Source organism: Acanthochromis polyacanthus, chromosome 8, assembly GCF_021347895.1.
Source record: "Acanthochromis polyacanthus isolate Apoly-LR-REF ecotype Palm Island chromosome 8, KAUST_Apoly_ChrSc, whole genome shotgun sequence".
Classification (NCBI taxonomy): Eukaryota; Metazoa; Chordata; class Actinopteri; family Pomacentridae; genus Acanthochromis; species Acanthochromis polyacanthus.
In genome coordinates, this window is record NC_067120.1 from 22,733,517 (window position 1) to 22,757,039 (window position 23,523).

A 23,523-nucleotide genomic window follows, 5' to 3' on the forward strand; every position below is an offset into this window, starting at 1 on the left:
CTATCCATCCATCCTCTTTCGCTTATCCTGGTCGAGTCTCGGAGGCAGCACACGAAACAGGTCATTCCAGGCGTCCTTCTTCCGGCGACACTTTCCAGGTCTTCCTGAGGGATCCCAAGTTGTTCCCAGGCCAGACAAGATAGAAGAGAGGGGCACCATCATTTACAAAATAAACATCCTGCAGTGTTGAAGGAGGTTTGAAGCTAGCGACGGAGACGACAAACTCTTTAGAAATATTTTTTTACTGAGGTACCAGATTAAGTGAGGAGTACAGTCATGCTCTCACATGCATACAATTTAACTTCTTTTTGCACCCAGAAGGAGTCGCCCCCTGCTGGACATTAGTAATGCATGTTTAAGGTATTTCTGTTTTGCCTTTCTTTTTAGACAGAGCCAGTGGCTGTGTCCATCTTTTACATACAGTCTATGTTTATAACTATATACCTGCAAACCTAATGGCATTCACGCAACTAGCACTAAATTGTATCAATACGTTTTTTATATCTAAAGCTTACTTTAACATAAAGTCCTCATATAAAAACAATTTTCTAACTTTGCACACAGCTATTAAACTGACATTGACACATTTCTTCATTGTACCCATAATACACAGAGGATGAAAAATATCACACCTTAGAGGAACTGTACATCCATTCCTCAGAAAAACAGCAAGCAGGACATGTTGTGACCAAGACACAGCGGTACCTGATTCCAGCCATATTATTTTCATGCTGAGAAGCCAATTAGCTGACTGTTAAGGCTGATGCCAACCTCACCTGTCAACTTTACTTTGGTGTTTTTTTTCTTTCTCCCTCTGGACTTACTTTTTTTTTTTGACGGTGACCCGTGATGCAATCTCACCTTGCTAACAATCTTCCTGCTTTAGCACATGAAGCAAGAATTTCTGAGTCACACTAGTTAATGAGGTGCTCCATGGACAGACTGAGAAAAAGAAAACAGACTCTCTAATATGGAGACCACCCATGGATTCCTGGGTCCAGCTGATCCTTGCTGTGGTGGAGAAACACCACAACCTTTGTCTTTAAGTTTTCTTTGAAATTTAGTTTCAGCAATAAAATGATAAATCAAAAAAAGCTAATAAAAAAGCTTTCACATGCAGAATACAAAAAGAAAAGCCTTTATTTTTCAAAATGCAACAAAATGGTGCTTATCAGTGCAAAATATCAAATTCAAGCTTGAGGTGTTGCATCATTCCATGGTCAAAATAAGAAATCTACTTTATAAGATTTATGAGGTCTCTTATAGACTGAGAAAGTTTCATGATTCATAGACCACAAGCCTTTCCATAGCAACAGAGGAATTTCAAAACTGTTCATGTGAAACTGTTACTCATATGAAATTAAAACTGTCTTTTCTGTCTGCATTTCAAACAAGCTGACTCTCACAGCACACTAGGATCTTGCTGTCTTGCAGTGCTGCCGATGCACTCTCTGACACTAACAGATAATGCCAGTCAGGTTCAGCCATACCTGCTGGTGTTTTGTTGCAGTTTTCAGTCATTTAAAGAACAGGAAATTCTTTGAAGATCAGCTTTCTTTCTAATTCTGGTGAACTATAAAGCAGACAGTCAGAGAAGAAAGAGGGCGACAAGGGGAAGGGAAAGCGCATCTTCATGGGGAGCCTCTTTGAAAAGTTCGACCTGCCGATTGGCAGGATGTGATGAGAGTGTGTGAGTGGCGAAGTGTGCTTCTGGGTTTCAGATAATAGCAGGGTTGGGTTTGTCTGAATCAAAGTTTAAAAGCTGTTGGTGGAGTTGTGTTGCAGGCAGAAGCTGAGAGCATTATCAGCTCAGTGCAGACACCTGCATGGTCACAATCACGTGTGTGCTGGGTTTGACGGTTTGACTAACATTTTAGAAACACACACTTTACTACACACATGATGATATTGACATCATCTGATGTCACATTAAAGGTGTTGATATTCCTTTTGCTTTCTTTAAAGACAGGCTATAACACTATCAATCCATTATCTACACACTTAATCCTTATTGGGGTCGTAGGGGGCTGGAGTCTATCCCAGCTGACTTAGGTGAAGGCAGGGGACACCTGTACAGATCACCAGTCTGTCACAGGGCTACATATACATACAAACAATAACACTATCATTCCCACCTACAGACAATTAGCATTACCAGTGAACCGAAGCATGCTTTTGGACTGTGGGAAGAAGCTAGAGAACTCAGAGAAAACCCACGCTGCACAGGAAGAACATGCAAATTCCATGCAAAAAGATCCCAGTTCCAGACTGGGATGTGAACCAGGGATCTTCTGCAAGGCTAAAGTGCTAACCACCAAGTCACTGTACTGCCCCAACAAAACACTATCTGAATCTAAAACTAGTTACAAAAAATATACAGGATCAATAAAACTCAATTCTAGACATGCGTTTTTCAAACTTTTTATTTCGATGCTATCGGTGTGTCTATATATTTGACAGCGAACACTAGGGCAATGCTCTGCCTTAAATTCAACAAGACTTTCAAACTAAAACATGGCTGTCACTGAATTTAAAAGGACTAACATGAAGTTTGTTGCCCCCTTTTGGTGGACAACATTAGGTGACTTTCCGCTGCAGGAACTCCTGGCAGGTGCAGGGTGGTGCCAACATTTGCAGTAACAGGCCCCTTATTGGTTCTGCTGTTTCCATTAAGGTATAGAATCAGACAGCTTTGGTTTCATTGTTAACTCCAAAACAATGACTGATAGGAGAATAGGAGAGGTTTGTTTAGTTAGCTAAATGATGAATTTTACACTGCTGATGCCAATGTTAGAGAGGAGACTGCTAATTGATGTGGACATCAAGAAGGTGTGTGTTTGCTGTCTTCTTATAGTTTCACCAATTTGCATTGAGACCTTCATAGCAGTTTTTTCAGGGCCATTCAGAAGAATCTGCCATGGAGTAGGTGCATCTTTGTCCCTTTCAAAACAAGAAAATAAGTTCTACAGGGGTAGTTCTGGCAATTGGAACATGTGCAAAAATCTGGGCCACCTTAAAAAAGCCCATTGACTCTGCTGTGTAAAAAAATTGTTTTCCTTATACCTTCCATTCAGCCTGTCCTCAAACAAAAAACGACCACATAGGTCGTCTGTACATGCCCGTATTACGACCCAGTGTTACGTTTTGACGTATGCGACCTCTGGCGATTGAGTAAATATCGACACTCTGGAGTCGCAGGTGAAACGTCATCATGAACAAACTTTTATCTAACACTATCCCTGTCCCAATCCCTAACCCTAACCTTAACCATAACCCTAAAAACGTGTTGGGAAAGTGAGAAAAAAGCCGTTTTGCGACGGGGCGCAAACGTTCATACGACCGCATAGGTCGTATTCCGGTGCACGGTGCAAACGACCAATGCGGTCGTATGAATTGGAGGACTTATTGCTTCCATTACAAAGGTGGTTGATTTGATAGTTTTATTACTTTGCACCACTTCAAAGGAAAAGTTAATTAACCTCATTTAAGAGACTGCAGTCATAATAAAAACTTAAATTTGCATTCTTTAAGAAGGATATGTGAACACCAGTCTTGCTTGTCAATGTCACTCATTTTATTTACCAGCCACCTCCTTCTATACATTTTGTAAATTATGCATGCTTCTCTTGCTTTTACCCTCTGAGGGAAAATAGACACTATTTTGCAGCTTCAAGTACTTGTAAATATCATTTCTAAAGAGTTTTTTGTCTGTGTGATATTTTTCAGTGCGGCAGTCTTGCTACTGTATATGCAATTAGATTTTAAAATCTAGAATTTTAAATTCCATATTTATTTATTTTTTTTATTAGCATTTCTGCACTGCCATTTTAATTCTTTGTGGTTTTCTTTGAATTCCGAATAAAAAACAAAGCCTTTCATGAAGTTGTCTTCTTGGTTTGTGATAATGTGTCCTGTATTCTACATCAAAAGTTGTTTGCATCAGCTCCTGGTGAAAGGATTCAAAATATATAATCAGGACCACTTATTCTCAAACAAATTAAATGTTCTAACGCAAATGATGTTTGGTAAATTTATATAATGATAAGATCAATAGATATTACAACTTACCTGAAGCATCCGTTTAGCAGTGTTCTCTGACAGGCAATAAACAAAGGCAAGGTCTTTCTGGACCACCCCCAAAGGAAAGACTTTCCGGTCCTGGTGCTATCTCTCTTTTTGTTATACTTTCACTGTATCTCCTCAGTCAGATCTCAGCGGGAGGCCATCTAGAATGACCCTGGATGACTGATCTATATCCCATGAAAGAGGTGGCTGAAAAAATGGCATCTCCTGCTCATTTACCAGGCAGCTGAGATCGATGGCAGCCGATCAAAGATGGAGATAAAACAGGACTGGTCAATTGCTACAGACACTTTGATGTCGACTCAAGGTCACCTAATTAAGGCAATGCTTTAAATTCACGTAATATTATAGTTTCTGAATTTCTGTTGAAAATTCTGAGAAACACACATGTTGCTCTGAAATGTACAAGGTGATTTGTGGAGCTTCTATTATGAGCAGTCTTAAACAGTAAAAAGTTATGCTGCACTATTAACCATCTGTGCCCACAGAGTAGATTATGTAGCCTGAGGCAACGCCAAGATCCCGGCGCAATCTAGATGCTTCTTATAAGAACCCCGTGAATACCCTTGTTTAGCCTCTGTAGAATTACCCTCATATAATCAGTGTGTGTGTGTGTGTGTGTGTGTGTGTGTGTGTGTGTGTGTGTGTGTGTGTGTGTGTGTGTGTGTGTGTGTGTGCGTGTGCGTGTGTGCGTGTGTGCGTGTGAGTTTTGTAGTCATTACATTAAATGGATTGCAAAGCAGTCCTGAGAGCATTTTCCTCTTAAAAGCCTGAGAGTCGTCCTCATTTTATGGTTCGATGTGAGTGGTTTCATGAGCGTGCTGGGAGTGAACTGACCCTGCCTGCTGCCATGAATGAGACTCCCACCATGAAGCGGCAGAGGAACCGCACAAGCTGGATGTCAACGTAAATGGCACATTATCTCAGTGACATCTTATTCTGTTGACAAAAGCTGATCCATGACAGTTAACTGCTTTGGCCTTTTCATTGACAGGTTTCAGTGACTGAGCTAAACTCCAAAAGTTTCATGATCAACCAAGCAATTTCATGGTTTCTATGGAAACTCACACTTTTATTCATGTGCTAACATAATTGCACAAGGGTTTTCTAATCATCAATTAGCCTTTCAACATGATTAGCTAACACAATGTACCATTAGAACGCAGGAGTGATGGTTGCTGGAAATGTTCCTCTGTATCCCTGTGTAGATATTCCATTAAAAATCAACCATTTCCAGCTAGAAGAATCATTTACCATACAAATAATGTCTAGACTGGATTTCTGATCAATTGAATGTTATCTTCATTGGAAAAAATGCTTTTTTTTCAAAATAAGGATGTTTAGCTTTCTGAGTTTGATAAGAAGAGGAATGTGACCTTCCACTATTTTTTTGGTAGAAGACCTTCTTTTTTACAATCTAAAAAATACAAAGTTTGAATAGTGCAGAGGGTGCACTTATACAGGCATGGCTGGTAGAAATGCAGACAAATAACACCTCACTGCTGGTATTGCATATGGTCTTAAAAAAAGTTTTAAAAAATGGAAAAACTGACAACAACATACATTGTGTCCTTCAGTAAAAACATCACTGGATTAAACCACATTGTATTTTAGACAACATCAAACACCAGTTTGTTTAATGTAATCTGCACGTTTCCTGTGTTTCAAAAGAGTTGAGGATCACAGTTTGTCTTCAGATAAATTTGGTTTGAATAGGACTGACACTTTTATGTTTAGATTTTTTTTGTTTTGTTTGTTTGTTTGTTTGTTTTGCCTTGTCCTTGTCTTGACTGGTCACATGAAGAAGATGGTTGTTTATTGTGATGGTGTAAGACTGTGGCTGTGGAAGCAACAAGCTTTTTACCCTCACAGCAGAAACCCTAGAACATATCCTTGTCACACAGTGACTTCATTCAAAAATAAATGTCTTTTGTGTAACATACGGGTCATTAATTTCTTGAAATATTTCACATGCAGTCTTTTTGTGTTAAAAATCTTGAACTTTCAACATTGTATCTTTTGAAGAAGTTGTTTTGAACTTAAAGATGTGTTTTTCACTGTATGTACTTGGTTTAAAAATGATTAATGATCTGAACAGAGTTGAAATGATAAAATACTCAAAGAGCTTTTCCAGCCTGACGTATTCAGCCAAATCTCACAGCAGCACAGCCTCAAATGATGTCATACAATTGAAAATGGATACCAGTAAGTTAAAAGACAGAACCCCGGATTTGCCCATGCCCTCAAAAATCATACATAGCTGCACTTGTTGATCTTACACCCCTATCTGTAGTACATCCTTTGTCTGAACCTCTACAATTTACAGTATAGTTAGCATAGTTATAGTATTGTAATGTCCCACCACTGAAGTTAATTGAAGCAAGTGATTAGTTATAATCAGAGCCCTAGAGATAGTAAGAGTTGCGACACTCCCATAGGGTGCCGTTGTACGCTTTCTTCCAGTCTACTTCCGGGTTGTGGAGGCTTGTTTCAAACACCGCTTCGACAGTGATAGCCACCGTTCATTTGCACTGCAGGTCGTTGTGTATATGTGGAGGTAAGTTGATGAAATGCCTACCTCTTTTGAATTGTCAACTGCCTATATCTTATCAGAGGCTCTTTATGATGCATATGCTGAGCTTTATTTGTATTTGCGCAGCGTAATTATATATATTTTTTATCTTGGTAGACGACCGAATTTCTGCTACTTTTTTAGCTCGACTCTGCTGTTAGCTGTGAAGTTATCTCCAGGGATATATTGACGGATTAATTGTTGATGAGTCGCTACCTCTTTTTAATTTTAACGTCTTTATATTATATCAGAAGCCCTTTGTGGTGCATACATTTATCTGTATTTGTGAATATTGGCAGATGACCGACTTTCAGGCATTGCCATGTGCTTGTTAGCTCTTCTTTGAAAGCTACCTAGCTACATCGCTACCTCTTTTTAATTGTCAAGACTACGTCCTTTATATGAGACCCTATATAATGCATAAACTTATACTTGTAAGTATTTAACAAATATATTTATTAATATCCATCGTATTTATCTATCCGCCAGTATCCCGAGAGCCCTCACTGAAGACATGAAGACCCTCATTGTTTCTCCCATTGTCAATAAAACATACTATTTCATTCATCAAAGCATAATGAGTTGTTATTCTTGAATATATATTTTGTGTATGTCTTAAAATGGTTATAGTGAGTCAACTCCTGACTCATCAGAAGTGGCTGGACACTATCTGCTGAATGCACTGTTGTTACTCTGCTTTTCAATAACTCCCAGACTAGGGGTAAGTGAATCAGAGAAATATAGACATTGTCTGGAAATACAATAATCCAGCTGGGCAAAAATTAACATCTTCAATCATCTTACATTTCTGTGTAAAAGTCGATTTTCCATGCTAACACGAATGTGAAACATTCCCTCCAAAACCCCAAAAGTGTCTTTAATATGTCACCTTATGGCTCAAAATGTAAAACTGACATTTACATACATACTCCAATGAATTAATAATCAAACAAGTACTTGGAGGTGTGATTTTATTCCTTTTTTACCGTGAAATCGCCGCTCTCAGTCCCATAGAAGGAAATGACAGCGCTGCCTGTTTGGAACTATTCAGGCTTACATGAACCACGTGACCGCCCCACTGCGAGAGCATGAGTGTCGCAACTCTTACTATCTCTAGGGCTCTGGTTATAATGAGGAATTTATCCTGGTTTGGGTTATAATTTCTACTTTCTTTGGGTTAGAGGGCGTTTGCTAAAATGGTTGAAGTAGTAAATACTTGTTTAGGTAAAGGAATCATGGTCATCTTTACCTGGACAGGAATGTCTCTCATGTGAATGTTCAGTCTTTTGTTGAGCCATCTATCCACCCTAACTTCCATTGCCACACATTAACAACACCATGTCACATGCTGCTTTGCTTCCATAACAATCACTGAGTCCATCTGAGAACTTACTGGACAGCAAAGCAAGTTTAGCACTAAATCATCTTTCAAATTCAAGGTAATAGAAAGTGTTGTATTGCAAATATAATGAGGCATTGAGACATAATTAAATACAATCAAGATGTAGATTTTCCCATAGTCTATATGTAATTTGATGTCATTCAAGACCTTAACAAGAGCAGTCTCTGTGTTGTTTTGTGGACATAATCAAACTGGAACACATCCAACAATCTAACAATTTCATTAAAAACTGGGAGTTTCAAGCCTATAACTGTTCATTACTGTGAGGGCCTTGATTGTCCTTTTTTTTTTAGGAGTAACTTGTTCAGTATCAGTCTGTGGGGACTAGCCTAAGAGCAGTCGTTTCGACTGTTTTCATCAGTTCTTCTGTCATACAGTTAAAAACACTTGTGGAAAAATGGCAGCATATCCAGGCAGCAGGAGGAGGATTTTAGATGAAGGTTATGTGGTTAATAGGATCAAATTGTTGCTTACTAAGGCAGCTTTAAAGACCTTAAGATCAAGTTTTTTTTTAACCTTTTTAATATGTCCATATGGTGATTTTATATGCAAGAAGACAAAATAAGCAGTCAACACCTTAGCTCAGTGTTTCCACTTTGAAGCTGCAGTGACGACAGTCTCAGAATCACAGGTTTAGACGACCGAGGTTTCATATGTAACGAACCTAAGGAACTGATCATGTCAACTTGCAGGGTGGGGCTTTATGTACTGAGGAGAAGTAGGGAAGAGAATGGTGTTTAGTGTGTTTGCAGATTTGCAAAAGAGAAATTGAGAGCATTTATCTGTCATTAACAAATTTTTAGATGCTGTAGCCAACTTGAGAGCTCATGTTTTCAATTAGTATTACCTTGTTGACATTGTGGAGAGAAAAACATAGAATATGTTACAATTTAGACTCATTAACTTGTAGATGGCTGTATAATTTGGCCTTGTTGTTATTCAGAAGTTAGATATAAGTGGGGTCCAATTTGCATAATCATATATCCACACCATAGACCGTATATAAAAGATGGACATAATGACTGTGATATTATCTGAAGTCTTGAGTTTATGAATCGGTCGTCCCCATCTTGGTCTTTTGAAAACAGGCTTAATAGTAGAGAGGTTAAGCCCAAAAATAGGCTTTTGACTTCAAGTCATGATGCAAAGGTCCCCTTTGGCATGGAAGTACCTCAGGAACATAGAAATAAATTTATCCTAAGACACAAGTGAGATCACATTTTGGGCGGCCATTTTAAAAATGGCCGTCCTGAGGTACTTCCATGCCAAAGGGGACCTTTGCATCATGACTTGAAGTCAAAAGTCGCTTAACCTCCCTACTATGAGACAGATCTGACAGAGAACCCAAGGGCAGTCTGCATTCTCATATGTTAGCAATCTGTCAATCATGAGATAGAATTTATTTTTAACTATTTTTATCTTGTTTAATTTTATTTTCTTTTATTCTTTTGAATTTGTTTTTTTTTTATTTGTTATTTCAATTGTGTGAAGGGATCTCGCCAAAAAAAAAAAAGAATCTCATTACTCAGGGTAACCCCTGTGTTTCTGCTGTGTATTTGACCATAAAGTTCTTCAATCTTGAATCAAATGAACACCAAAATGTATTGAAGGAGACTTGCATCTAGCGCTTGAGACCATAAAGTTGTTAGGACAGCATTTACGGAGGAAAAAGAGGGAGAAATAGAGCAGTTTTCTCATATTCTGCACAGTTTGGCTTTTTTAAAATTTTTGCAACCAGAGGGATTACCTCCTGCTGGCTGTTAGAAACCAGGCATCACTTTTGAGACGCAGAGGAGACGTCCATCCTTTATATACAATCTATAATCTGCACAATTAAAACAAAGCAAAAGTAAAGAGGAGGTTGTTTTCATCTGAACGTATCATTTTGATGTGCAGAAATGAGTTTTAAAATCAACACTCAGAGAAGGAATGTAAGAGGACAGAAGAGGAAGGAAGGAAGGAAGGAAGGAAGGAAGGAAGGAAGGAAGGAAGGAAGGAAGGAAGGAAGGAAGGAAGGAAGGAAGGAAGGAAGGAGACCTGAAATCTGACATGGATGAAGTGACTAGTAGAATGTTTTTAATTTTGCTAATAAAGATTGCTGCAATTTACTGCTCTATTAAATAGCTAAATGTTCTGTGGCTAACGATGCAGAGGAATCTGTCATCTCGTCAACAGACATAAAAAGAGCATGCTTTTTTATCACTTTTGAACATGAATATATTATAGGTTGTTTAGCACTCGATGATGATGTCACTCTACTTTAGAGGACAGTCTTGCATTGCACAAACACTCAGACTTTATGTTTCAACTCTGTGCTCAAAGTTGAGTCGTAAAATTCACATGTATTCTTCTTCGCTAGTGACTTTCATTTAGCAACAAACAACTACAGCTGTGTGCGACAAAACCACGAATGACGGACAAAAAGGACAAAACAGATTATTGTCCTCACCAGAAAACAATTATATTAAACTGACATTATTGGCTGTTCAAATGGAGGACAGAAGAAGCGTTATGATGTTGTAGTAATCGAAACTGTTTTAGGGATGACACACACGCACACACCACGGATACAGTACACTGTATTTCTACAAGTGTGTCACAGTAGACTGCAGAAAAATAGGATCCTAAGTGTGAAGAATTCTAAAGCACGTCAGAAAAGAAAAATGTTAATGTTAGCTATGGAGCATGCAGAGTCAGCCCCCATTACTCTTTGGTGGATACAGTAGGGGAGGTCCTGCAGTGTGGTACAGGAAGCTGTGACCTTTGTAGGAAGCCCGAGCACTAAATCACTGTCTGCGCTGCAACGTTTCCATGTAGGCTAAGATGAAGTGGACAGCTCTATCTGGGGATCTGCCTCAGTGACTCCTGAGACCCATCTCATTACTTGTTGGGGCAGCAGATGCAGGGGCAGTCACCTTTGGTTAGAATAATCTGGATTTCCAGTTTAACAAAAGAGCTGACCAAACAGATTTAGCTGCAGAATTATCTGCCTCTTAAAAGTTGCGTTCAGGAGCTGCATGTTGTGAATTTATCACCTTCCCAAAGGCTTTATTCACTAAAATCCCCCATCGAATTAGATGAAAAAATGAATAAACCTTAGCTTTTAAGGCACAGTTATTCATTTCACGGAAAAGACCTTTAAATAAACACATAAAACTTGAAATGATGTAACAATATTTGTGTAAATCACTAGAAGAAACTCGGGCTGCACAGCGGCGTAGTGGTTAGCACTTTCGCCTTGCAGCAAGAAGATCCCGGTTCGAATCCCGGGTTGGGCCTGGGATCTTTCTGCATGGAGTTTGTATGTTCTCCCTGTGCATGCGTGGGTTTTCTCCGGGTACTCCGGCTTCCTCCCACAGTCCAAAAATATGCTGAGGTTAATTGATCACTCTAAATTGCCCGTAGGTGTGAATGTGAGTGTGATTGTTTGTCTGTATATGTAGCCCTGTGACAGACCGGCGACCTGTCCAGGGTGTCCCCTGCCTTCGCTCAAGTCAGCTGGGATAGGCTCCAGCACCCCCCGTGACCCTAATGAGGATAAAGCGGTGTATAGAGGATGGATGGATGGATGGACTAGAAGAAACTCAGATTAAATGCTCAATTCAAATTTCAGCCATTTTTTCTGTTGTGCATGCATGCACAATAATTTCTTTTTTTCTTTCAGACATCTACCTATTATTACTGATATTTTATGACTTAGAGTCCTGCATTTGGGACTCTCACACAGTCACTTATTATCCTTATTATTGTCATTAATAGGTGCATTAAATATTGTAATAGGTTGTTGCTAGAGGTACGGACCCGTACCTGTAGCCTGTGGACTACGGATACGGCATTTTCCATTTGCCAATCAGATACGCGAGATCTGGTCACGTGACTCCCGGTAGACGCTAGCGGTACGGACCCGTAGCATCGGTACTACAAGTACGGACCCTAAACCTAACCCTAACACTAACCCTAACCTTAACCTTTGCTTACCTTTCAACAGTTTGCAGTGGTTAGCAGCGTCTTGACTCGCGAGACTCGCGTACGGGTCCGTATCTGTCTGGCAAATGGAAAGTGCCGTATCCGTAGGCCACAGGCTATGGGTACGGGTCCGTATCTGTAGACACTACCATTGTAATATTCTGCTGATGTGAAATAATCACACTTCCAGTGGCCTAGCCTTCACATTTATTTACTGAAACACAGTTAACAGAATTCGCTACTGTTCTGGCCGTAGCCCACGCCAGCTCAACGTTACCAGCCTCAGTTCCAACCAAAAAGAGGCAGAACACACACATTACCTTCCTTAAACTTGCCGAAAAGTCCCTTGTGACTGACAGCTGCCAGTCAGCATGCACTCTGTCTTAAAGGCACAGAACATGAATAACTCAGAACATTACAATATGATGGTTTGTTCTCTGAATTAATTACGGTCCACAAGGGGGTACCACAGGGTTCTGTATTTGATCCCCTTTTAACTCATTAGTCAGATACTAATTTGCATTTTTATGCTGATGACATAGTTATTTCCTGCTGTGGATCAACTCTTTCTCAGGCTGTTGAATACCTGCAGAAAGCCTCCAACAGTCATTAATTGACCTGAAACTTTCTTACAATACAGGCAAGCAAATGTTGTTTTCCAATTCTAGGACGTGGCCACAAATTATTTCGTCAGTGTCCACACTTGAAGGAAATGAAATGGAGGTGGTTCACACGTATAAATATCTGGATGTCTTGACTGATGACTCCATCATTTTCAAGCCACATGTGAAGAACCTTGTGAAGAAGCTGAATTTAAAACTGGGTTTATATTTTTTGAAACTAGTTGTGTTTTTCATTTAATCCAACAAAGTCATTGCGACTTTTTTGTCTGTGCTGGATTGTGGCGATCTTCTGTATATGTATGCTTCTTCATTCTGCATTCTTCTTCCGATGGTTGACACTGTTTACCATGCTTCATTGAGGTTTATTATTTTGTAAATTGAATTGTATTGAATTGTAAAATGCCAACGCACCACAGCGAGTTATACTCTCAGGTGGGATGGCCTGATTTAGTCACCTAAAGGATTTGTCATGGTATACTTTCATATACAAGGCAGTATTTGGACTACTGCCCACCTACATTTGCTCCTAAACTGCACAGAAAAGTTCTGATCTTCACTTTCTGTGTTCTGAAGATCATTTGTTGCCTTCTGTTCCATACGCTTGAACTGAATTAGGGAAAAAAGGCTTTTGTTTGCTCTGCACCTTTTGCATGGAATATGCTGCTGAACGACTGGAAGTTAACCAAGTTAATCTCATTGAGCGCTTTTAAATCCAAATTCTTGAGACTGTCCTCACAACATGCGCTTGTTTTTCAGAATTTTGCTTGTAATTGAATCTTTTTAGTTGTTTTTTGTTAGTGTCTTAATTGTGTTTTAACTGTGTAATTTTGTAACTGTGTTTTGTATTTACTGCTGTCTACCTTGACCAGAACTCTCTTGAAAACGAGGTTCTTAATCCCAATGGGATTTCTTCTAGTTAAATAAAGGCTAATAAATAAATAAATAAATAAATAAATAAATCTAGCAAGGTTTGAAATGCCTCTTTGAAAAAATAAGAAGTGTTTAAAGCAAAATGCATAGCTGTATGGATTTCTGATTCTGCTTCTATTTTCAGCCCGCTTTGAAGATGCAAGTGTGAAGTTCCACATTAGTGAGTGCAGATAACTGTGCAATTCATTAATTCAACATTTATGAACATGTCACTAATGATTTAGGTACCTACAGCTACACACAAAGGTGGGGTGGAGATTCTTTTTATACAAGAAGGTGGGTCACCTGCAGAAAATCATCTGAGGAGCAGTGTTGTGCTGCAGTGTACGCGTGTGTAGTGTAAAATATGGTTACGCTTTGTTTGTTTTTTCAGCATTACATGCATGACAAACCCAGCCTGACGTCTGTGAAAGTAAATGTGCCATGAACGCTCCCTGAAACTCCTGAGTGACACATGATGAAACTCCCTCATGTCTCCGGGAAGAAGTGTGTTGTTTGTGTGCAGCAAAAACAACCACAGAGGGTTCTGATTTTCTTTTTTCATGGTGCAAAAAGCTTTACCAATGAAGTGTCCCATTTTTTTAGTAGTCTGTTCTGCATCTTTCCCAGAATTTATTGCCCAAGCACATGAACTGCATTGCAAAAGAAGACAGATGCCCATATTTGATTATTGGAGCATGTCTTTGCAAAACCACAGGTGTTAATCTGCTGCTATTCAGGGCTTAAAGCGATGAAGAAAATAATTCAGTTAAAATGACTTTGTTTGTTGCCCAAAACTGATAGAAATAACTAACAAAACAAATGGCATATATTCCAGATACTTGGTGTTACACAAACCTGCAATAAAAAAAGTTGACAGAAGGTCATGAATTCAAGTGGAGTAGCGGAGAGGAGGTAGCCTAGCCGTGCTAGATAACCCACGGCAATGAATTTAATTCTCTGCCAGGGTCGACAACAAAAACGACAACAGTCGTTGAGCTCCATTAGCACCGACTCTGAATAATCTTTCTGTTAACATGTCTGTAATATACTTGAGCTTCACCCACTGAATGTATAAATAAGGCTTCACCGAACTCCCGCATCCTCTGATTTCTGGCGCTCGAGGAACTACGTCAGCCTATTTGTTGCGCTGATTGGTTGTATACCTACCCAATTGCTGCAGAGTGATTTGAAAGACAACCTTTTAGCCCGCCTCCCTCCCTGTCGAGAGTTCCAAGACTGTTGTGTCTTCAGACCTGGGTCTAGCGCGGCTAGGCTAGAGGGAGGTTCTCATCCAAAAGAAAATTTCGCAGATTTTAGTACAAAGATAAAGGCTTTGGGTGCATTTTAAGATAATGCTACAGAAAGAACATAATTTTTAAGGACAAAAATTGTCATTTTATTGAATCTTTTTTCTAATTTTTAAAATCATGTCCCACCACTACTTTATACATTTTCAGATCCATTCTTTGGCTTGGCTGAATATTTTACTTCTATTATTTACTGAGAGATGTGCATTCATGTTGCCTGTATGCCCAGCTAATCAACACTTTAAATTGAACATTTATTCAAAAGAGGTACCCAAGAGGTAAGGTATACTCTGGTTGGGTCACCAGGTCATCAAAAGGCCAACAGAAAGAGACAGACAACACACTGTGAGCAACAGAAAATGGAAAAAAATCCAGGAAATCACATTGTAGGATTTTTAAAGAATTTATTTGTAAATCATGGTGGAAAATAAGTATTTGGTCACCTACAAACAACAAGATCTCTTGCTCTCACAGACCTGTAACTTCTTCTTTAAGGAGCTCTTCTGTCCTCTACTCGTTATCTGTATAAAAGACACCTGTGTACAGCCTCAAACAGTCAGCCTCCAAACTCCACCGTGACCAAGACCAAAGAGCTGTCGAAGGACACCAGGAACAAAATTGTAGACCTGCACCAGGCTGGGAAGAGTGAATCTACAATAGGCAAGCAGCCTCTGTCATCATTTTAAGTGGGAGAACTTGCACAAGTGGTGGCTGACTAAATACCTTTTCCCCCACTGCATACACACACACACACACACACACACACACACACACACACACACACACACACACACACACACACACACACACACACACACACACACACATATATATATATATATATATAGTAGTGCTGTCAAATGATAAACATTTTTAATCAGATTAATCACAGGGTTGCCATGGATTAATTTCGATTAATCCTGATTAAATTTCATTCGTTTTTAATCTGAATTAATCATGTTTCATTTTGCATGTGCAAACAGACTCAAGAAAGAAGAGAACATATGTAACACTTAGGGTGTTTATTAAACACCTTTAAAGGTTCATGTTAGAATCCCAGACTAACGCATACTTTGTGTTAATGGAAGTGCTTCAGTGAAAAAAAAAACAACCCTCCTTCCTGAGGAGTGTGCATATTACTGGATGTCGGTCAACTGTTCCATCTTGGAGTTTTTTGTGTTCAAATTTCCCACCAGAGGGCCAACGTGCCGTTTATAGTAAGGCCCGACTGATATGGATTTTTTGAGGCCGATGCCAATTCCAATATTTGGCAGAAAAAAATTCTGATAACTGATTAATCGGCTGATTAATTTTAAAAATACAGAATGACTAAAATCACTTCTCTTCTGGTCCCTTAACGCTTACAACAACAAAGATATGAATTACAGTCAGAATATTTTCTGTTTTTTTTTTACAATACTTTTCCTTTAGTGTTTGTTTAGCGTTACAACAGAGAAGAATTTTCAAGAACAAAAACGTGCAACAAAGCATTAAACCTCTGAAAAATTATATAACCTTAAAAGAGTCAATCTATAAATGAGTTATGAAATAGATCTGGTCTGGTACTTCTTGTTGATGCAAGTTAGAGGTAGGTTATATATACATATATATATGCTGCACATAAGCAACGTAATAATTTAAGTTACTGTACAACATTATTTCTGCAGCCCTCTGATGCTCTTTAACATTAAATCACATTTTCTCTACTCCATTACAGTATATTCTTTGCCATGAAGTCTGGACTCAAATGAACCAAAATAAAAACCAGAGACGCCTTCCTCAGATGTAAAACATGCCATAATCATGGATCACGTTATGGTATTGTCTGACAAAGTAAAACTAAGAATGACATCATTAAGGTTGCTGAGGACAGACAGTAATGTTGATCATTTGAACTTTTTCACTAAACTGAAACTAGAGACATGTTGAGTCATTGTCAATTTCACAACGCTGTTTTAAACTTACCTGTCTGCTCCACTCACTCCTGCAATGTTTCCTGGCTGTAGCTTAAATGGCACAAGGACATTGTTCTGCTCAACTCCTACACTTAACAGCATTTACTGTTATTTATAGAAATAAGAATATATTGGTGTTTATTCGGCAAAACTTTGGCTGATAATGATTTTGAAAACAGTTATTATCAGCCGATTTAATCAGCCTACCGATAAATCAGTCGGGCCCTACTGTTTACCGTCTTCCGTTTGGAGTTGCTTCTTCTTCTTCTTTATTTCAGGCAGCTTGGTTCTGCCACTACCAGATCAATTGCCTATTTGCGCATGGGCAATTGCACAAAATTTTAATCAGATTAACCATAATGATTGATTAATCTGCATTAACACATTAATTTTGACAGTCCTAATATATATATCTGTGTATATATATATATATATATATATACACAGATATATATATAGGTACAGATAGATGGATATAAAGTAATCTATCAATCAATAACAACTTTTAAAATCTTCAAAAATATTTTTTCCCTTATTACTCTGCTAAGGAACGTGAATTCTGTGACTATTGGCTTTGATTTGTCTGTTTGTCCATTTGTTTGTTTATCTCTTCTCAACATTGCTCAAAAACAGACTAAAGGATTTCGATGAAATTTTCGGAGAAGGTCAAAAATGACACAAGGACCAAGTGATTAGATTTTGGTAGTGATGCGGCTTATAGTCTGGATCCATGGATTTGTTAAAGATTTCCATGTCATTGCAAGATAGCAGGACGGCGTCACTGTCTCTATAACAACAAGTGAATGCTACATCAGCTGCCTGCTGACAATCACATGACTGTAATCCAACTACAAAATGACTTATTGGGACTTATCCATCGGAAATGAGACAAGGAACAACTGATTAAATTGTGTGATTATGTACGGATACCAAACACGATTTGTTATCCGTGCATAATGTACACATGCTTAATTCATGCCTGTGTTCAACGCAAGGTAATTTTGTGAGCACATCTAAATTAAATGGTTATATTCTATATTGCCGTGATTTCTGATCATCAGTAACTAATAAACAAATACTGCATTTCTAACAATGGCATAAGGGGCAATGAACAGCCTTGGTGGAGTGCTTTTGTTGTTGTGATTTCCTGAGCTGTTATCTTGCCACTCTTTGGGAGGGGGTCATACCATAGAAATCATAGCAGCCTTGCGCCGCTGTCCAGCATAGACTGGCGATGCGTTAACGGCCGCCATCTTGGAACGGGAATGAAATTGTAAACAAACAACGTCTGGTACATGCGAGACCATTACACAGCCACAGTTTTCCGGTCATAACTTTCCTTGTAATGAATAGATTTTGACATGGTATGGCTCATTTGAAAGCTTACGAGGCCGTCTTTTGATTACACTCCCAAAGAGACGGTGTCAATCAGCACAACAAGTTTTAGGGACCCTTTTCCTGCAACTGTTTGTTGTGTTGACCTGTTGTGATGTCAGGTTTCTCTGATCACCATGATAAGCAGCTTCTAAGTTTTATTTATTTAGTCTACTGATTATTCCTTTTTTGTGCCGCATTTCCATATGGGATTAACATCTTTGAACAATTATCTTGAAATTATGTTGAAGTTTAATATTAAGTTAATAAAAATTTTGAGGGTTTTTCTCTTTTCTCATTTTCAGTGCTTTACTACTAAAGAATTTTCAAAGCTGGCACAAAGTGCCTAAATTCTTCAGTTTACTTGTGTTCCATGTGTGCATGAAAAAAAGCTAGATATTATATTGATTTCATTAACTGCTCATCAAAAACAATATATCCTTTTCTAAGTTCAGTATGAGTTTATTTCTGAAACCCAATTTGCCATCTCTGTGTGCACTTCTCCGAAGATAGCCACATCAGGAAGTGACAGACTGACGTCTTGGTATCATACCATGGGTTTCTGCTACAATATCTGGTGACATCTGTGAAAAGTTCAACGGAAAGGACATACTCACTTGTGGAATGTGATTCCTTGTGCCCTTGTTTTTGGGTTGCGTAGTACTGTACAGCCCCAGGCCGCACAAGACTGTGGCATTTTGAGTTGTTTCTCAATCGGTGTGTGAAAAACACGCTTATCGCTGGTTTGTTTACTCCCGCTGGCTCCCGTTCCAAGATGGCGGCACACTGACGCATCGCTCATTGGCCGGCGAGGCATCTCGTTTCTATATATATCTATGGGTCATACTACATGTTGGGAATCTCCGGTGTAACATCCCTCTGCAGAATTGAGTAGCATTACAAGTTCCATTTGCTTAAACTGGCAACAACCAAACCATGTATCCACACAAGCTCAGTGCAAAAGTACACAAACACAGTTTATGATGGCAGGAATGTCTGCATGCTTTGAAACTGTGCTTCTGAAACATTTGCAAGCCTGTTCATTTTGCAGCCTTTAAAGAAGGAGTAAAAGTAATTATCAATAGCTGCAATTGCTCAATTTCTGCTGCTTTTAAATTATAATTTGAAGTTTTGCCACATACTCTTCATCTGTGAATGTTATTACCTGTCACAGTACATTTATCTCTTGGGTGTAGTCAGCAGTGATGTCTAAAAATGTAGCTGCCAGCAGACTGTTGTGTGACAAGACTGTCTCTGCAGTCTGAATAAACTTATAAAAAAGATAAAAAGGCACGATGATTAACACTGACCTGCAGGTTCCATTTGGAGCGTCACCAAAATGATTAAAAAAGACAAAGTAATTAACAACTGTCCAACTTGTCCAAGAAAATCAGAATCACTTTGAATTTTCAATCAAACTAGAGTAGAAAGCTGCGTTACTGCAGCCTGAGGGAGGAGGGAGTCTGGTCCAGCCGAGGTGTTAATGACTCATTTGGAGAAAGAGTAAATTATTCATACACTATTATGCTGCATCCAAACATATTCAGTGTGATATAAGACATTTTCTAATTTACCTCACTGCCTTGGCAGAGTGGAAAAATATTAGAAATAAGCCTTCCACCACTGACAAGGTTTCTTTGTTCTGTGAAAGTTAGGTGCCAGTATGTGATGAGCGCTTTAAGTATTTTCCATCAGAGACGTGTTCACCATTTCCAGGGAGACGCACACACACATGTGGACACACAAACAGTGCAGCTCATGCTTCATCTGTCAGTTGTCACTTTTTATGACATTAACAACATTATTAGCACCGTTCTGTCAAGGAAGAGCATATATATAGCCCTGAAAGAAAAGCGTCACTCCTCCCTCCCTCCAAAATGTTAAAATGGCTCTATCTTTGAGTGGCACTGAATTAGCATTTTTATGTGAGTCATTTAAGCTGTTATCCAAAATGACTTACAAAGCGTGCAGAGGTAGAATAAGCCTCGGTTTCTGGATCACTAGACTTACAGAAGAGGAACGGGCTGAGGCTGAGGAGCTCTGGCATTCCTGTAACCCTATAATAATCATAAATAATACTGGGGAGGTACAGGGGAATGAACCAGACTGATATGAAAGAATGAGGACAATGGATTACACATCCAAACAGCTATCTTGTAAATTGCCTGGAGGAGATAAAGCAGCAATCACAGCTTGGGAAAAAAAGTGAGATTGACATGAATACAGTTTTTAGTGAGCTGTGCATCAGTTTAGAGAGCAGAGACAGCCACTACAAGAAGGCATCACTGAATAGGCTTCAACCATGGCTTATTGTGGGTTTGACAGCAGTCACTGTCATTACAAAGGGGTACTGTTCAGATTTATTAATAATGTGGTTGGCAGCTTCCCTGCTTTCCTTCTAGGATCCTGAGTTTTGTTTTGTTCTACCCTTTTACCTATGTCCATGTTGAACTTCTAGTCTTTGTAGCATAATTATTTAAGCAGAAAACAATATAACACATACATAATGCTATATACTACACTGACGTTCAAAAGTTTGGGGTCTCCCAAGCCATTCCATGTTTTCCATGAAAACTCACACTTTTATTCATGTGCAAACATAATTGCACAATGGTTTTCTAATCATCAACTAGCCTTTCAACACCATTAGCTAACATGATGTAGCATTAGAACACAGGAGTGATGGTTGCTGGAAATGGGCCTCTGTAGCCCTATTTAGATATTTCTTTAAAAATCTGTCATTTCCAGCTAGAATAGTCATTTACCACATTGACAATGTCTAGACTATATTTCTCATTCATTTGAACATAATTTTCATATGCAATTTTGAAAAAATTGCATAATTTAGCTGTCATTACAACAAATTGCTATATGCAGCGCAAGAACTTAAATATGGCATTAATAAAGCACCAAACAGCAGTTTTCTCTCTGAGCATATATGGCAACCTTAGCAAAGAATAAAGCAGAACCTCTGTAAGTGTGTTCTAAGCATGTTACTGCATGTAAGTGCATCCTTTTAAAACAGGCCTTCTCTGCATTAACAAACAGACCAAGGCTGACCTGCTACACAGCACTGGAAAAGAGAAAGTGCAGTCCAGCATTCAGCCAGTGTCCCCAAAACCAAATATTAAAAAACGGACTATTTTTATTATAATGTTTACCTCATTCGTGTGTGTTTGTTTCATTTCAGCTGTGGTCGAGAGTCTCTGCTGCTGTTTTGAGGCTTTCCATTGCTACCTCTTCTCCACTCGTGTCTGTTCTACTCCAGTCTGTCAGAGTGTGGAAACAGACATTGACAGACAGGAGACACGGTCGAGTGAAGATAACATTACTCGAGCTGAATACAACTCGTAGTCAATCAGTGTATTTTACAGTTTTCTTGTGGGATAAAGGTTGTGGCTTGATTATTTTTTGTCATTTCCTGACCTCGTCTTTGTGGTTGTAAATGTGAAGGGAGAGTGGAGGTGGAGGTGTGACTGATGTGCCCATTTGTTTTGGTCTGAGATACTGGTCCAGTGATGTGGCTCTGTATGTAGAACACAGAATCTTTAAGTGTGCCCCTCCTAGCTCCCCCAAGAATGTACTAATGGTTTTGCACACCTCGGCAAAGGTGTGTTCTATTAGGTTTCCTACCTTTTATTACCTAAATGTGTTGGAGTCAAGACTGCATAAATCTCTTTTAACCTCTTACCCTCCACCACCCTTTCACACATCCCGTTTGAATCATGCGTGGCACTATAGTGCAATGGTTAGCACTGCCGCTTCACAGCTAGAAGATGCCTTGTCCTGGGATTTTCTGTGTGGAGTTGTTCTCTTGCATGCTGTCCTTTTGCCTTGTGCTATCTTGGGTCACACCTGTGGCTGCGGGTGCCAGGTAGCCAAAGTTCTCTCTCCCTCCCCCTGTGTGTTTTAGTTTTCCTCCTAATTAGGTGTGCTTGGGCACAGAGGCTGGCAGCAGGTTATTCACATCCCCAATCAGTGTGAACTCTGACAAGCAGGTGGGAGCGGTTAAATCAACCAGTTCAACTCCTCCATATAAGCTGACACCACTCTCCAGTCGGAGCTGGACTATGACAGTATCTGGAGTTAGTACTGTGTTTTGTTCAGGTCTGACTTTTGTTGCATTTTGTAATCTTGTTTTTGCTCCATTCTAGATCTACTCCCGCCTGCTTATATTCTCCTGGATTTCTGGTTCACGCTCCCTGTTAACTCCAATTCATCGTGTGGTCTCCATTCCTCGGATTCTGCCGATTCCGTTAATTAAGTTAAGTGTTGGTTCTTGCATTCCTACACCTCCATCGCCTGTCACCTGTATTGGTCCCCAGCTGTTGGAATCCAGCCACACCATTGGTGACCAGCCACAGCCACCCGCAGCTGCCACACCACCACTGGCTCTCTTCAACCACCTACCTGTGCTCCGACCTCCTTTGATTACATCCATGCCAGCTAAGTCTTTCTTCCTGAGCAGTACCAGACTTAGTTTAATTTATGGCTTATGCACTTACCTTAGTCCATTTAATCCATAGCAATTATTTTACAGTAATCTTAGTTCATTCAATTAGAATATTCCTGTTTGTAGGTCTCCTAATTGTTTAGGATTCTCTTATTAATCCATATTTCTTCATATACCTGCTCTAGTTGTTTGTTTGTAGGTCTACCTCTGGGTTGAATTACTTTGTCTTTTCTGTTTCATTCCTACCTTGGTGATACCGTATGTGGGTTTACAGTTAATTTTGAATTGAGTTATTTCCTAGGATACCTCTGAATTATTCCTGTATATTGTCAGTAGTTGTGGGTTATATAATGTAACTCTCTGTCTTGTAGTTAGTCTGCCTCCCCACCAGGAGGGGTCGAGCTGTCCTGTGTATTCAAGGATACCTTCACATTCTTAAGTTCTGATTGTTGTTCTGTATACTTGATAAATTCTGTAAATCTGTCAACTTGCTCTATTGGTCTTGGGTTTCTTTTCCTGCTCTTGAGCCTCTGTCCACCGTAACACCTTGTGCTCCAGCTTTCTCCCACAATGGTAACACATGTTGAGGTCAATTGGTGTTTCTAAATAAAGGTGCGAGTGTGCTTGGTTATATGGATGGATGTTTGAATTATGAGACTTTTGGCTTCCAAGTGATAACATGATTCATAATGCATTGATGTCTGATTTTTTTTTTTTTTTTTTTTTCACCTGGCTGACATCATGGCTAGAGTGTTAAGAGGTTAATTACCAATGTAATTGTTTTGTATTTTGTTTCCCTCTTCAGATTACAAGCACAGTATACATTCTCTGAAAATAAGTCATAGTTGTCAAAGTATGAAATTTGCCCAGATCATA